The sequence below is a fragment of the Herpailurus yagouaroundi genome, unplaced genomic scaffold, assembly GCF_014898765.1.
Source record: "Herpailurus yagouaroundi ecotype Mexico unplaced genomic scaffold, PumYag 163, whole genome shotgun sequence".
Lineage (NCBI taxonomy): Eukaryota > Metazoa > Chordata > Mammalia > Carnivora > Felidae > Herpailurus > Herpailurus yagouaroundi.
This window is the reverse complement of record NW_024412404.1, coordinates 32,126,728-32,143,533: the sequence shown is the minus strand read 5'-3', so window position 1 is coordinate 32,143,533 and position 16,806 is coordinate 32,126,728. Positions and strand designations below refer to the sequence as shown.

The window sequence follows — 16,806 nt, the reverse complement described above, 5'->3', positions numbered from 1 at the left end:
ATGTCTGGTACATTTTCCCTGGCGCCCGCAGGCCACGCCCGCCTGCCCGCGCTCCTCGCAGGTGCTGCGGCCTGCCGCCCGCCCTGGCCTCCTTGGCTTCAGCGCGACTCGCAGCCTTGGCCAAATTTCATCTCGGTTCTTCTTCTCGCCACCCCTCCCGGTTGTTTTCATCATAACAATGTCTGGTACATTTTCCCTGGTGCGTTTAAAAGCAACGGTCAGTGCTGATAATGAGTCACCCTGTGAAACTGTCTACTCAGCTGCGTCTTCCCCAAGCCAGTCCCACCTGCGCAGCAGCGGGGACGAAGACATTCCTTGATTTACACCTTATGTAAAAATCACTAACGAACTTACTACTGTGGGGTGGGGATCGTGGACAACTGAGCAAGGAGCGCGGTGGGGGTGGGGGTATTAGCAGAAAGGTAAAGAGTTACTACTATTTTCAAGGTTCAAAACAAACAAAAACCCCAGTTCTCTTCGTAGTGGCTTTGAGACCTGCAAGAGACCACTTACTGCAAAAATGTATTCAAAACCATGCATTAAAGGATTCCTTAAAGTCATTCAATCCTATTCTACTGCATTCCAAAAATTTAACAAATTTCTTCTACAATCACTCTTTTGCTAAACATTAAATTAGACCTGGTTCTTTGCTTCTTAGAAGACTGCAACCCAGTAATCCTACGGTGGCAGGCAAATCCGTGTGGTCTCCACCAGTAAAACAAAAGTCAAAGCGAACATCCCAAAGGTAATCAGCAAAAGGTGGCTTCAATTTGTGCATAAGAGGGGAAGGTGTTGCAATTACATCATCTTTGCTTCTGCAGAAGTGAGAGCAGTGGGGGCTAGGGAACTGACAGTTGGGGGGGGGGCGATTAATGCAAAGTTATTTGTTTGATCTCTTGTTGACAGGACTAACCTTCCTTATCACCAGAGGGACAGACTGTGGAAATGGTTCTAGTGGCCAACAAACCCAACAACCACCGGTCCAGCAACCATACAGGTGTTCAAAGATCTATTTCAAATGTGATTACACCAAACAAGTAGACAAAGACAGCTTTTAAAAATATCCAATTTATCATAAAACTTATGTAGAGTGGACATAACATTTAAAAAATACCACTGTTAATATTACAGCAGGAGCAATACATTTTCTCAAACAGCTTTCAATGACATTTTTATCATCCTTATAAGAACCTAAAATATATATGCCAATTTCCATGCTAGGATCCACTTCAATAAGTCACAGCAATCACAATGGGCACATTGGTCAAATGACTTTAGAGCGGAAGGATTACTTTCAAATCTTTCATCTTAGAGACAAAACAGATGAATTTGTGAAAAGTCGCCCTATTTCAAGTGCATGTAAAACATGTAATGGAAAATGTATATATACACACACACACGTATATGTATACATATATGTATATGCACTCGTATATGTATGTATATGTACGCATATGTACATACATATATGTGTGTATATACACATATGTGTGTGTGTGTGTGTGTGTGTGTATACACACACACATACATACCATTTACTGAAGGTCCAGGGGGACTTAAATGTGATTGGTGGTCAATAGTAAGTGGGGTTAATCAGCATTCCCTGAGGAAATGAGCTTGAGGATGGATATTAGGAAGGCTTCTATTAGCAATGGAAGAGGGATGATGAACATGCTAGAGCAGTATTTGAACACGGATGTAGAGGTGGCATTGCCACAATCCGAACCACAAATGGTGGGCTTGGGGGTAACAAAGAATTACAACCTTGGTAAGGAAATCTGTGCCTTGTGTACCCAGAGGTAGCACAAGATGTAGTAAAATGCTCGGTGGTGCCTCCTTTCCCTTCTTCAGCAACCACCCACCTTTCCCAGCCCAAGAAAAAAAAATGCACATGAAAAAAATAAAAAAAAAACCTCAAACATTTGTCTGGTTAAAAAAATTAGTATCAAAAGAAATGGTAAGAGAGAATGTTACAAAGAGACAAGTTTCCGGACCTACGTGTAGGTTCTGAGCATCTAAACATAGGACTTTCGGTGGCTGTTTCCTTTTCTTCCCTGGGAACACTTGCCAGTAACTTACCTCTTAGTTCTTTGGTTCTGACATGGGGTTGGAACAAACCACAGAAGCTTCCATGTGAGCAGGTACTCTGATAACAAATCTCAAGTACCAGTGAGACCCTCAAATAAACAAAGGCCGAGAAGCAATTGGATATACAGGACTGGGGGAGAAAAGGCAGATAAAAGAATCATCGCTGAGAGTCCCCTTATCACTAATCTACTTCAGCTTTCTCATTTTACAAACGTAGAAACCAAGATCCTGGGAAGTGGCAAGTTCGTAATCACAGACCTGCTTTTGGTAAAGCCAACACCTAAACCAAGGTACCGGTTCCATATCGTTTACATCTCTCAAAGGGAATTTCCTAAGTCCAGGATTTTAGGGGAGGTTTGGTAAGAAACAAATGAGCTTACAAGAAAATAAGGAACAAAGGGAGAGAAGAATGGATGAAGGGAGAGAGGGGAACTACTGCCGATATGGTATGCAGGAGGAACTGCCACTGGTGATCTCCTATCAAAGAAGCATCATCCCAAAGCAATAACTTGCTTCATTTCATCATTGATCCAGACTCTTCCAGGGAACCACAAATGGCTCCTGATAACTCTTGGAACTATTTGGAGGTACCTGTATATCTGACAAATGTTTTCATTAGTTTATATTTTATGTCTAGATTTTTATTTCAGCCAAGGCCCGGTAATGGACAAGTAATTCTATACTGAAAAGTTCACATTCTGTCCTTGGCTAATAAATATATCATCAATGAACTCACGTTTAATAGCATAATGTTTATAAATCGGGTTAGAACTTTATTTACATTTCCGCTGGGATATTAAATAAGATGGCTTTTTCATTATTGTAAATTATTTTATCTACCTAAGTATGCTATTTAATCGTTTTATACAGAATATCTCTAACATAAAACTATCCTCTGTAATCTAAAAGTCTTCCTACAGAGATTTTAGGAAATATTCAAATTGAATGTCCCCTTGGGACATTTAAAATAAAATAAATAATAAATAAAAATAATAAAAATAAAATAAATGGGACATACAAAATAAAATGTATTTATTTTATAACCATGGGTATTACAGCTCAAAATCTATGATTACCTAAAATCAGTGACAGTGGAATGAGAGGGGAACAGAACTGAAGGACTTCCAATCCCCCTCAACCACGTCTCTTTTCCTGTTATGCAGCCCTCCCTTATGATCAATAATTGTCAAGGACTCTCTCTACTAAATAAATGCCTTTGAATCCTTCCACTTACCCTGGTTGAGATTGCTACCATGTCTACCTTCCATCACTTCAACGAACTCTTAGAAAGCTATGGCTCTTGTCTGTCAAACCCTTCTCCACAGCATAACCAGAGGACTCTCTAACTACAAATTGGATCGTGTTGCTCCCCAGTTAAAAAAAAAACAACAAAGAAAAAACACAACTCTCTTCTTAGGCTAACGACCCAAACACTTAATAAACCCATCCCAGATTCCCATTCCTTCTACAGCCTCTCCCTTGAAGTCTAGGCTGTAGCCCTAATGAACATTTTTACCTTCGAACTACAGAGGTGGGCCTCCTTTCTTTCAAATGAGCATCCTGTCCCAGTTCCCTCACCCCTCCCCACTCTTGCTAAATCTGGTCAGCCCTTGTTTATCCTTTAGGTATCGGGAAATCTCAAAGGCCACTTTCCAAGACACCCTGAAGGTGCTGAAGAACTTCCATGATATACATACACCACGTACCTACATGACAACTCAGCTTACTCTCTCAAGTCTCATATCACACTGTCTTGGGTTACCTGGTTGACGTGGCTGAGCCCCCTTCTGGATCCATTGCTCGACTGTGCTTCACTAGCACTATGGATGGCAAATGGTAAGCATTCAAATAAACACTGACTGAAAGCTGAATATTTGTAGGCACTCTAAGACCTATTCTGTGTACTCTTTCTCTGGTTTCTTCCTGGAGGGACCTTCCCAAAGATATGTTAGGCATAATCCCTGCCATCTAGGACTACTAAATGAAATCACAACAGGCAACAGAGACTTATCCACAAGAAACAAGTAGGGAGCAAATACACCAAATTTATTAATAAGGTGTTAAATGACAAAAACTCCAGCTGAAAGAGGCACTGCTATTGGAGGTCAAGAAACTAGTCCTACATGCTTATGACTCTACCAGTAATAAATACAGCAAGGCAAAATACCAAAAGCTATGGATATGAAAAATAAATGAGAAAGCCAGAAAAAAAAAGGGGAAATTAAGTCAATATGCTAAAAGTGAGTACAAATAAATAGCAGTAGGTATAGGGACAAGATTAGTCTGTGAAACACAGTGCAACCAGCTAAATATTTTAAAGTGCCTTAAATACACTATGCTAAAGAGACAGACCAACACAACTTGTTTTTTTCCTCTTTTGAGAGGCAGAAAAAACTAGCTGTATTTTCTTTACTGCGATTTCAACAGTTGGCTAGAGCAAGTTCCATTTATACTGGAAGAACAGAGATGTAGCTAAAATAGGTACAGACTATAAGGAAAAGCTGCATTTACTCCAATCATCAGGGCTATGGATATTTTAAAACATCATGACAAAACCACAACTGTTATTTTGGGAGGTCAGATTAAATCCCTGAGGATTATAAATGGACAAGTGACTGACATGCAGAAACTAAGAATATTCCATCAAATCTGAATGTAGATGATTCTAAGTTAGGAATGATTATAGAAAAGTTAGAAAAAAAGCCCTACCAAAAAAAGATATGAAATTCAAATGGGGCAAATGCAATATGAAAATTTAGTGATATAAACACTCAAATACCAGAGGAGACTAGGCACATGATTTGAAAAAGTCCTTATTTTACAGGTAGCTGTGGTTTGGAGGAAGGGACACTAGACCTAATAAGAGAACTTGATTTTCAGTCAGGGCAAGTCACTTAACTTCCCTTGGCTTCATTTTCCTCCTATAAAAACTACGATTAATATTATCATCTTAATCACTGGTCTACAGGGAAGATTTTCTTTATATACTTCTGTGTTATTATAATGAGCATATAGAAGATTAAATGAGATGGTAAGTGAGAAATGTTTTTTAAATTATAAACCATAAAGGACTATAAACATGAAAGGTATAAGTGGTAATCTTGTGGGCCACCAGCACTGAACGGTACCTAGTAATCTTGTCCCACCCAGCAGAGGTCCTGATGCTGAGATATATCCAAAGAATGTTTGTAGGATGAATGAGACACTTCAGGCAAAGCAACGGATCTAGGACACAGCATAAAGTAAGGCACGCAATGGCCACAAAGTATTCCTTCCTCTGAACTCAGTATTTCTCCCACCCAATGCTTAAAAACAAGCCGGGAAACCCTAAATATTTCACACTAAGCAATTCAGTGACATACAAAGAAAACTAAATCCCCAAATGTTTAATAATGTGGGTTAGTTGAACATCTCAGAGGTATGTGTTAAATCTTTATTCACTCCCCTCAAATGAAGGGGTAGCAGAAATTTAAGGTTTTCCACTAAAATGCAAAATATCCGGGGGGAGGGGGTGACAGTTAGGCTCTTATGAGCCACCTCTTAAGCTATGGGTTCCCAGCTCACCAGGATTAGTAGAAGGGAGAAAGGCCATAGGAAGGAAGAAAGGCCAGGGAAGGACAGGAGGCTTTAGTTATTACTTAACACTTTAGCAGGATATTAACTGTAACACTTTGCTGGCTGGGAGGTGGGGGAACCAGTAGGAGGAAGGAAAGCCTAACTGCAAGAGGAGGAAAGCAAACCACCAAAAACAACCTTCTCTCTTGTACTTCACACAATTCTGCCTTGGATCAAAAACAAAAACAAAAACACTCTTGAAAACAAAAGGCAAACTGGTATGTTCACAATGTCTTCAACTATTCAGAATTAATGACTAAGATGCCGATTGCTTTGTGTTCAGGTATGCAGGAAGATAAGAGAACATTGGCCTAAATTAAAGCAAGGGGACATTAGCTATTAGATATTCTTAATTCTTTACCTTCTGGGTGATAAACCCCACAACAGTCTCAGAAGCCATGATAACTTGTGATAGTTCGAGAAGAAAGAAATGATACATTTGTCTTCAATGGTTTCTTAATTTCTGTCTGTTGAAATGGGTTATTCTAGCTGACTGGAAAAGCTTCTACCAGTTACCAAAACTTCCTGATATCTTCTTGATGAGAAGCTGAAAAAAGCACCAGCATCTAAGCATCTTAGACTAGATGATGAAGGAGAATGCAAGATGGTTCACAGCAAAGTGGTTAACAGCATAAGCTCCATGAGAGCAAGGCTTTTTATCATGACTGCTGTAGCCCTTGAATCAAGTCTAACACATAACAGGCTCTCCTTAAATATTTGTTGAATAAATGAATGGACAAATGAACAAGCAAATAAGTGAAATCTGACTTTGCACTCAAGAGTGCCAGTGTTCAAATTTTGGCACAGTCTCTTCCTGGCTATATGTCATAGGGCAAAGAACTATTCTGTGTCTCAGCTTTCCCATGACTTAAATGGATATAATAAAAGCACACATTTTAGGAGTTTTTAAGGGGATTATAGGAGACAATTCAAGCAATGCACTTAGTAAGCAAGCAAATGCTGACTTAAGTTTAAGAATTTCAGATCTATACGCTTCCTTGCTATTTAGACAAAACAACAGTAAAACAGAAGACAGAATTTAAGGCCTGATGACAAACAAATACTTTGAACAAATGCCTTGTACAATTTATTTGCTTTTCAGTCACCTAACTTTCCTGCCAGGTGCCCTTCCTTGCCCTGGAAGAATTTTAAAACAAGCTTACTCTCTAAGCGGCAAATGAGTAAAATATGAAACTCACAGCTTCTATTACTCAAGATGAAATCAAGAAATAGGATGTGCACAGAAGTCTGAAGAGTGTTATGAACACTCAAAATTCCAACTGAGTGATCTGCATATAGTCTTAGGGAGGCAGAACTGAAATGTGACAGTTAGTAAACTAAAAATCAATTATAGTTTACCTCATCTGGAGTAACTTTATGTAAATAGACAAAGGATGATGAACAAAGGGCAAGATGTGACCTGTGTGTAGGCAGCTCTGTCTAGGATAGGGAGACACTGAATCTGGCAAACTCTGAAACAGTCACCAGAGAAGCATGCTCTGATCCTACCCAGCAGTGGTTCCTAAGACCTGAATTACCACCCTTCATCTTTGGCCCTGATTCCAATGCCCACAAAGTTACTTTCTAAGTATGCACTTGTGTTCTCCTATACCAAAATTCTGGAAGCAAATACTTGAACTGTAAAATTAATATTTGTGACTATTCCACTGTAAAGTTTAAGATCTTTTTTTACTGTAACTAATACCATGAATAATATTGTATTAAATTCTTCATAGGTAGATCTTAAAAGGTGCCATTTTAGAGTTGGGGACATGAAGTAAGGTTGGCCAGCTTACCCTGGGCCAAGTCAAGTAAGGGGTAAGGATAGAATTTTCTTGTTTCTGTAAAGCACATTTCCTTCAATTAAAAAAAGTTATAGATGACCCAGTCACAAACAGACAACTATTATATGATTCTACTCACATGAAGTATCTAGAGTAGTCAAATTCATAGAGACACAAAGTACTGTGGTGGTTGCCAGGGACTAGGGGAAAGGGGAGGGGAGAGTTAGGTTAATAGGGACAGAGTTGCAGTTTAGGATGGTGAAAAAGTTCTGCAGGGGCGCCTGGGTGGCTCAGTCGATTAAGCATCCGACTTCAGCTCAGGTCATGATCTCACGGTCCGTGGGTTCGAGCCCCGCGTCGGGCTCTGTGCTGGCAGCTCAGAACCTGGAGCCTGTTTCAGATTCTGTATCTCCCTCTCTCTCTGCTCCTCCCCTGTTCATGCTCTGTCTCTCTCTGTCTCAAAAATAAATAAACGTTAAAAACCACTGATGCTTGGGGGTGCCTGGGTGGCTCAGTCGGTTAAGCGTCCGACTTCAGCTCAGGTCATGATCTCGTGGTCCTTGAGTTTGAGCCCCACATCAGGCTCTGTGCTGACACCTCAGAGCCTGGAGCCTGCTTCAGATTCTGTGTCTCCCTCTCTCTCTGACCCTCTCCCGTTCATGCTCTGTCTCTCTCTGTCTCAAAAATAAATAAACATTAAAAAAAATTTTTTTTAAAGAAAAAGTTCTGCAGATGGATGATGGAGATGGCCACACAACAATATGAATGTATTGAATGCCACTGAACTGTGCACTTAAATATGGTTAAAATGGTAAAATTTGTTATGTATATTTTGCCACAATAAAAAAATGTTAGGGGAAAAAAATCTTTGTTTTTTTAAAAAGAAAAAGTAAATCACAGCAAATAGTTAAGACTCTTGGCAAATCACTTCATGAGCCTTGATCTGCCCATCTATAAAACTGCTCTAGACTTGGGCTACATGATCTCTAATGGCCCTTTGGAAGCATTACCTAGAGCAGAGGTTGGCAAATTTTATCTGCAATGGACAAGATGGTAGATATTTTAGGCTTTGTGGACTACATAGTTTCTGTTGTAACGCCACTCTGCCTGTATAGGGTAAAAGCTGCCAAAAACAATATGCAAATGAATGGCTGTAGCTATGTTCTAATAAAACTTTATTTAAGAAACAAGCAGCAGGGGCACCTGGGTGGCTCTGTCACTCAAGCGACTGACTCTTGGTTTGGATTCAGGTAATGATCTCGAGGTCTGTGAGTTCGAGCCCCACATCAGGCTCTGCGCTGACAGCGTGGAGCCTGCTTAGGATTTTCAATCTCTCCCTGTCTCTGCCCCTCCCCCATTCACGCTGTCTCTGTGTCCCTCAAAATAAATAAATAAACTCTAAAAAAAAAAAAACAGGCAGCAAGCCAGATTTGGCCTTTGGGACTGCTGTTTGCCAATTCCTGACCTAGAGCATATATCTGTGAATATGTATAGAGGACAGCAGTTAAAATTCTTCTGTGTCCCAGGGTTGATAATGTTTACAATTCCAATAAGCTCTTGTTTTAGTGTAACAGTTTAATGTTATGATTTCTATTTTCCAGGCAGTGAGTAGAATGCAGTGGCTTAACTACCAAAAGATGGTGGTAGTATCATCATCGTCATCACCACCAACACCACCACCATCAACAGCTCAGAGAGTTAGAAACTATCTTTCATTCTTTGTAAAGGTTTACCATAATCATGGGGCACCTGCGTGGTTCAGTCGGCTAAATATCCGACTTTGGCTCAGGTCATGATCTCATGGCTCTTGGGTTCAAGCCCTGTGTCGGGCTCTGTGCTGACAGCTCAGAGCCTGGAGCCTGCTTCAGATTCTGTGTCTCCCTCTCTCTCTCTCTCTCTGTCCCTCCCCCGCTCATGTGCACGTGCTCTCTCACTCTCTCTCTCAAAAAACAAAAAAAAAAATTGTTTTTTAATTTAAAGGTTTATCATAATCTGATCTTTCTCCTATGTCACAGTGGAGAAAATCTACCAACAAAGAGAAAAAGAATATTAAATAAACACATTCTGTCCTGTTTGCTGAAGAGCAGACTTAGTCTCTCATCTCTGACTTAAAGACACCATATGGCATTTATTTAATTATTTATATATATATATATAATATATATATTTTTATATATATTTATATATATTATATATATTATATATATATAATATAAATATTAAATTAATATTTAAATGTCCCAGTGGCATTTAAATGAAAAATATTTAAGGGGCGCCTGGGTGGCTCAGTCGGTTGGGCGTCCGACTTCAGCTAAGGTCACGATCTCGCGGTCCGTGAGTTTGAGCCCTGCGTCGGGCTCTGGGCTGATGGCTCAGAGCCTGGAGCCTGCTTCGGATTCTGTGTCTCCCTCTCTCTCTGCCCCTCCCCCGTTCATGCTCTGTCTCTGTCTCAAAAATAAATAAACGTTAAAAAAAATTAAAAAAAAATATTTTCCCATTTTACCTGAGATTCTAGAGTGCTGATTTAAGAGAAAACACAGGGCTTCAAGGGGTAAGCTATCTGCTTACATACTTAGAGACAGTGCTGCAAGCTAGCCTGACCTGGGCAAGTTACACTGCAATGTGTGTGTATGTCACCGCCAGCCTCCCTGTGGCCAGCTTTGGCAGCCTGGATCCTGGTCTGAGAAGAGGCCACGAAGGACCGGGTGGGAAGAGTTCACCATCCCATCTCCTTTGAAGAACAGCAGCTCCAACGACAGAGGGCACATTTATTTACTATTATTTTAAATGTTTATTTATTTTGAGAGAGGGGGAGAAAGTGTGCATGTGCATAGGGAGGGGCAGAGAGAGAGGGAGAGAATCCAAGCAGGCTCCATGCTGTCAGTGCAGAGCCCCAGGCAGGGCTCGATCTAATGAACCATGACAGCATGACCTGAACCAAAATCAAGAGTCAGTAGCTTAACCAACTGAGCCACCCAGGCAGCCTGAGAGGGCACATTTAAAATGAGGATACTGTGGGAACTAGATCTGGCCTGACAACCTAAGGAGAAGGAGGGATGCTTCTATTCCTATGATGCAACTGATAGGTCAAGATGATATTCTCCCCTTCTAGCTTTTTTGGATGACTGTTACAGGCAGATCAAGAAGAATCTGCGAAAAAGGTAAAAGAGTTTAAAGTACTTTTCCCATAAGTCATCACAACTGAGGTCCATTCACTACTATACTGCTGAATTACAAGAGGAGGCTTTGCTATTGGATCATTTGAGTACTGGCATTTTAATTTACTAAATTAAGAAAACTGCAGAAAAATCAGAAGAAGAGAGGTAATTACATGTATTCACTTAACGCTTTTTTTTTCTTCCCCAATAAGAAAATTACTCTTTTTATTAAAGGCAACCTGCCCCTTTTTTTTCATCACTACAATAGCAGATTGTGCAGAAGCAGAACATCATAAATAAGGCTAAATGGTGGTCACACAGAAAAGAGGCAGATGAATATAGAACACAGAACTCTCTTATCAGAGATATCAGATCAGGCTCCTAGGCTCAAGTCATGATCTCACGGTTTGTGGGTTCAAGCCTCATGTAAGGCTCTGTGCTGACACCTCAGAGCCTGGAGCCTGCTTCGGACTCTGTGTCTCCTTCTCTCTCTGCCCCTCCCCGACTTGTGCGCGCGCTCTCTCTCTCTCTCTTTTTATATAATTTATTGTCAAATTGGGTTCACTTAACGTTTTTCAAAGGTAAGTTTTGTCAAGAATTGTTGTTCTTGATTTGAACAACTTACAGTGGTACTTCACTTCCTAAAAATTTTGGAAGGATAATGCTTATCACAAATACTGACAAGGAGGTTAATTGGAACTTGATAATTATAAATTAGATCACCATTTCCTTTACAGTATTTCCTGAACAATTTATTTTTTAATCATTTTTTTAAACCAGTGAAGTCTGAAGTTTTAAGTGGAGTACTCATTTCTGCTAGAAAAGGAAAGAATTTCTGTAATTAGAAACCGAACTTACATGCATAGGCATGAATGCTTGCATGAAGACTTTACGTTATATAAGTTAAATCACGTTAGAAGTATCCAACAAGAAACTAGTCATTGATAAAACTGAATAAATAGAATTTGTTTTAAAAGTTAAAAAAAAGGGGCGCCTGGGTGGCGCAGTCGGTTAAGCGTCCGACTTCAGCCAGGTCACGATCTCGCGGTCCGTGAGTTCGAGCCCCGCGTCAGGCTCTGGGCTGATGGCTCAGAGCCTGGAGCCTGTTTCCGATTCTGAGTCTCCCTCTCTCTCTGACCCTCTCCCGTTCATGCTCTGTCTCTCTCTGTCCCAAAAATAAAATAAAACATTGAAAAAAAAAACTTTAAAAAAAGTTAAAAAAAGTTTTAAAAGTTAAAAGTTGTATGATACTACAACGCCCATACCCAACACCGGTGTGAATGCTTCACACTTCTGTACCTTGTTTCCTGACTTCGTGATCTTTAAATGCCACATTAAACACAAACTCTTAACACACATGTTAAGGATACATGTTAAACATTACACACATTTATTCTAAATGCCTGTTATGGGTTGAACTGTGTGCCTCAAAAAGACATGTTGAAGTCCTGACCGGGGTACCTGCGTGTGTGGCTTTATTAGGAGGTAAAGTCTTTGAAGGCATAATGAAGTTCCAAGGAGGTCATACCAGAGTAGTTGGGCCTGTAACCCCATAGGACTGGTGCCCTCGGAAGAGCAGGAGAAAGCCAGGGAGAACGCCGTGTGCAGACACAGATGCACAGAGAAGGAGGCCATATGATGACACAGGCAGAGACTGGGGTAGCGGCACCACAACTAACACGCCATAGGGGAAGCCTCCTCCAGGGAGGTTTCCGCCAGAAGGGGGGACCGCGGCTCAACTACCTCTGGGTCAAAGGATTTACGGACACTGATCGAGTTTACGATTACGGCTATGGGAAATGGGAGAGAATTTGTCCCGGCACATATAGAAGAAGAATACAAACAAACAACCCTTCCCACAAAAAACCAAAACCAAAACCAAACCAAAATAAACAAACAAACAAACAAACAAAACCCCAAACAAAACCCAGCAGCACTGAGAACCCAGTTGAATTGGATAACACACTTCTAGCGGTACAGATTTGCAGACAGCCATGGTGGTAGAGAAGCAGCACAGATGGATAAACGGACCGGCCCAAAGGGTAAAGGATTGTGGACACAGTGGGTAGAAGGAAGGAGCTAAGAGAAGGGTCAGGATGATCACACCGGGGGCTGAAGTAGACAAGGAAGGGAGGGATCCAGACAGGGTTGACTGGACTAAACAGAAACGGAGGGGCAGTGAATACCCACTTATATTAACGGATTTTCCAAGCATATAAGCTAGAATATGCTTATTTTAAAACCAATTTATACTGTACTTAATTCTAGACATTCTTTTGGATCAGTTCAAAGGAATCTGATATAGGTTAATACTTAAAATACCTGGCATAGAACTACTCTGTGCTATACAGAGCTAAGCAGTTACAGAGATTACTTGATACGTATATACGTAAACATACACATATATACATATTTGAATACACATATGCGTAGTATGTATTAAAGACTGCACGAGCAAAGAACTAGAGAGATGTGCTTCTTCAAACGTACAGTCACACTCATTTTAACTGATTTTTCTTTTGTAAGGCACAAATATCATCAAGACTAATCAACAACTGTACATGTCAGTACACACCGGGCATTACACTTGGAGCGCTGTACCCGAACTACCAACATTTATACGCCCTGACTCCTGAAACCATTTTTATTTTTTTATTTTTATTTTATTTATTTATTTAAAAAAAATTTTTTTTTCAACATTTATTTATTTTTGGGACAGAGAGAGACAGAGCATGAACGGGGGAGGGGCAGAGAGAGAGGGAGACACAGAATGGGAAACAGGCTCCAGGCTCCGAGCCATCAGCCCAGAGCCCGACGCGGGGCTCGAACTCACGGACCGCGAGATCGTGACCTGGCTGAAGTCGGACGCTTAACCGACTGCGCCACCCAGGCGCCCCCTGAAACCATTTTTAAATTGCACAAAAGAGCACTCCCGACCATAGATGGGACCATCTGTAATATTCAGAATCAAAATATAGACAAGTAGCACTTAGGAAGTAAAACTCACTGTGATAAGCAAAAATGTAAATGTTCTGTAATGCTATCCTTTGAAGATTCTGTTTCTTCATGAAGCATAGTGCTCACGTTGTACATTTTTTTCATACAACTTGCCACCATGACGGTAGGGCCGAAGTGCAACTTATTCATACCTGTACAAAGACAAGCTGAGTAAAAACGCAAACTTCCGACTAGATGAATTAAACTTACTTCAGGCTAAAAACCTGACGGTTAGAAGAAAGAAAAGCTTCAAGGAAAGGTCCGAAACAGAATTTCCGTCTTTACAGAGAGGCCTGCCTTCCATTTTCTCGTCCACCCAAAGTGTAAATACGACAAGCAGAATTAGCATGCATAAGTTATGGACGTTAGGCGCTGCAATTCTTACAGGGATATTCAGAGTTATTTTCCATTTTGATTTATTCAGATTCAATTCTCTATCTTATCCCTGTCAGCACAGCAGCCTCTGGGTACACACTATAAAATATTAACCAAAAAAAGAGCAAGCAAATAAACTTCCAGTTACCTCTGGCTCAACGATTCACTTCCTCTAACTGACCAGCATTAGGAGTTCTCTGTGGTTAGTTATTCAGGGACATTGCCAATTACTCTTACCAAATCATTTTTGAAGGATGAGCAAGCATAATCATTCCTAAAATCTGTGAAATGGAGATGCAGTGGAAGCAGAAAGGCTTTGCACAGCACATCACCCTGTACCCTTTCCTGTGCCTTCCTGTGAAGGCTGGAAATGGTGGGGACAGCTCTAAAATTCCATCTTCAACTCCGTCCAGGCAGGAGGCAATTCTACCCAGCCTCCAAGTTTCAGTCCTGTACCAAAGCTTTATCCTCTATCAAAGTCAGCTCTCTAAGGCATAGCTGCCACTACTTCTCCCCTTGCCAAGAACTAATGACGTCATAAGCCCTACCAAGTACCCAGAACGGTGCCAAGCAATTTGTGTGATTATTACTTCTTCTACTCCCAACAGCAACCCTGCGTGATAAATAAAATCACTGCCCTCATTTTACAGATGAAGAAGCAGTGGCCCAGAGCTTGTGGGACAACGGGATCACAAAGCTGAGGACTGATGGAGGCAAGGGCGGAAGCTAGCAGAGAAGGTCCTGGTGCTGCTGAAACCACGTTCCAGACTACTCTGCTTTGTGGCAGCATAATATCCCTGGAACCTGGACCCAGACAAGCTTTACTACCTTATCTCCGCTCTTTCCAACACAGAACCTCTATGCCACAACCGGACCAAGCTCTCGCTGACCCACAAATACAATGTGAATGCCAACCTCTAGCCTTTGCTTACACTATGTGCCACTAAATGGAATGCTCTCCCTCCTTCTCCTCCTTTTCACCATTCATGAAGGCCAATGGCAATTACACAGCTTTCCAAACTGTTCCTTCTTCCAACCTTTCTACCTCGTTGGAATCTCTGTTTCCTGAAACCTGTGCACCTGATATTTAACTAGTTTAGTGTGAGTTTTAATGTTTTGTGTTTATGTAGTCTGTCAGGTAAGACGGACACCTGAAGGCATGGACAGACGGGGCCCAGCACAGGTCTGTGAACCTAGCAGATGCTCAGTAAATGTTGATTGAATTTATATAACCTCTCTAGCAACATGGGAAGTAAAATTCATGCAGCTCATGCTCATAAAGTAACACTCTAGAAATCATCTCAAGACTTTTTGGGTAAAATTAAAGGCACATATTCACTTCCAGGGTATTCTTCAACCTAACAGCCAATTTCTCCAGCTAATCACATCAACTAAGTTAAGGCATTTCTGTGTTTGGATACAGAGAGTCAGTGTATGCATATGTGTGCACATAAACAGCCAGGGACAGACATTCAAGCAATGTTCAAATACAGCATTAGAAACATAATGAGGGATCCAAGTTTGTTGGAATTAAAATGATGTTTTGAAAAAATTGATAAGATGGGAAATGGAAATAAAAGGCACTCAATTGGCCTTTTTGCTTTGGATCATTTAACAAGCACTTCCCAGTACCTACATGTTAAACACTGTTTTGTACATGGTGAAGGATGCTGCCATCGTCCTGCTGAGGTTTTGTGTGTGTGTGTGTGTGTGTGTGTGTGTGTGTGTGTGTGTGTTGTATGTGTGTGAAGCAGCTCACCCGAGAATTTTTCAATGCTAGAATGAGATATTCCTCTAGATTTGAAGGAGAGAAGAGGTGAAACTTTTCTCCTACTTACTGCCATCACCAGAATTCAGTTTCCAGAGGTTATAAAGATACACAGAGATCTGAGTCAGAATCTGAAACATTTCTGGTTTTCAGTGATTTGTTTTTTTAAGAGTAGCTCACAAGAAGGGCACTGGGTGGCTCAGTCAGTTAAGCATTTGACTCTTGATTTCAGCCCAGGTCATGACCTCATGGTTTATGAGTTCGAGCCCTGCACTGGGCTCCACACTGATGGGGCGGAGCCTGTTTGGGTTTCTCTCTCTCCCTCTCTCTGTCCCCCTCCCCCACTTGCTCTGTTTCTCTCTCAAAATAAATAAATTACTTAAAAAAAATAAGTAGCTCACAGGAGAAAGGGAGAGACCCAACAGCAGAAAGCAGGTGCGGTCTAATTGGTACCAGGTGCCTAGCATTTGAGGTGCTGACGCAGCCTCTCTGCTTTCCACGGGGCCTTGGCACCCGCCATGACCAAGCCCCTGAATACCCTGAAAGTGGCCTGCACAGACCACAGTTCTTCTGGCCCTGACCTTCTACAGCAACCACTGACCCTCTGTGAGGCAATCCATCTATCACCAGGCTAAGTCGATTATAATGTTTGATCCTAGAAATCTTCAGGTTGCATCCTCTAACAAAGAAAACACTAAAGTTGCTTACTTGTTGGTGTATCTCATGAGATTTTCAGGTTAGCTTTTAGACGTAATGTTTTCATAGTGGGGCCATATTAAACACCCTCTATAACATATGTTACTCAGGGAGGGGGAATAAAACCCCCTGTAGCCCCATCTAATTCAATGGACATGTTAGTATGTGCTGTGACCAAGAACAAGATCGCAAGAGCTGTAGCACTTTCTTTTAGAGAAGGAGGCTCTGGGAGCAGACAGATTCTTTGCAATAAAGGTAAGAGTGTCCTGCATCCCTTAGCAGGGAGGTGGGGACTAGCCTTCTGAAAGGAAGTGGGCACTAATAG

At 41.2% G+C, this 16,806-nt stretch overlaps 1 protein-coding gene across 5 annotated transcripts in view; it reads right to left on the bottom strand.

Moving 5' to 3' along the window:
* The window catches only part of PCGF5 (polycomb group ring finger 5), a 125,375-nt gene that overhangs the window by 73,146 nt on the left and 35,423 nt on the right, over positions 1 to 16,806 (bottom strand). Inside the window, exon 2 of one of the 5 annotated variants that reach the window (XM_040485842.1) lies at positions 14,893 to 14,902. The exons of the other annotated variants lie outside the window; for them this stretch is intronic. The gene's annotated coding sequence lies outside the window, so the exon portion shown is untranslated. The remainder of the gene's footprint in view (positions 1 to 14,892; positions 14,903 to 16,806) is intronic. 5 annotated transcript variants of the gene reach the window in all.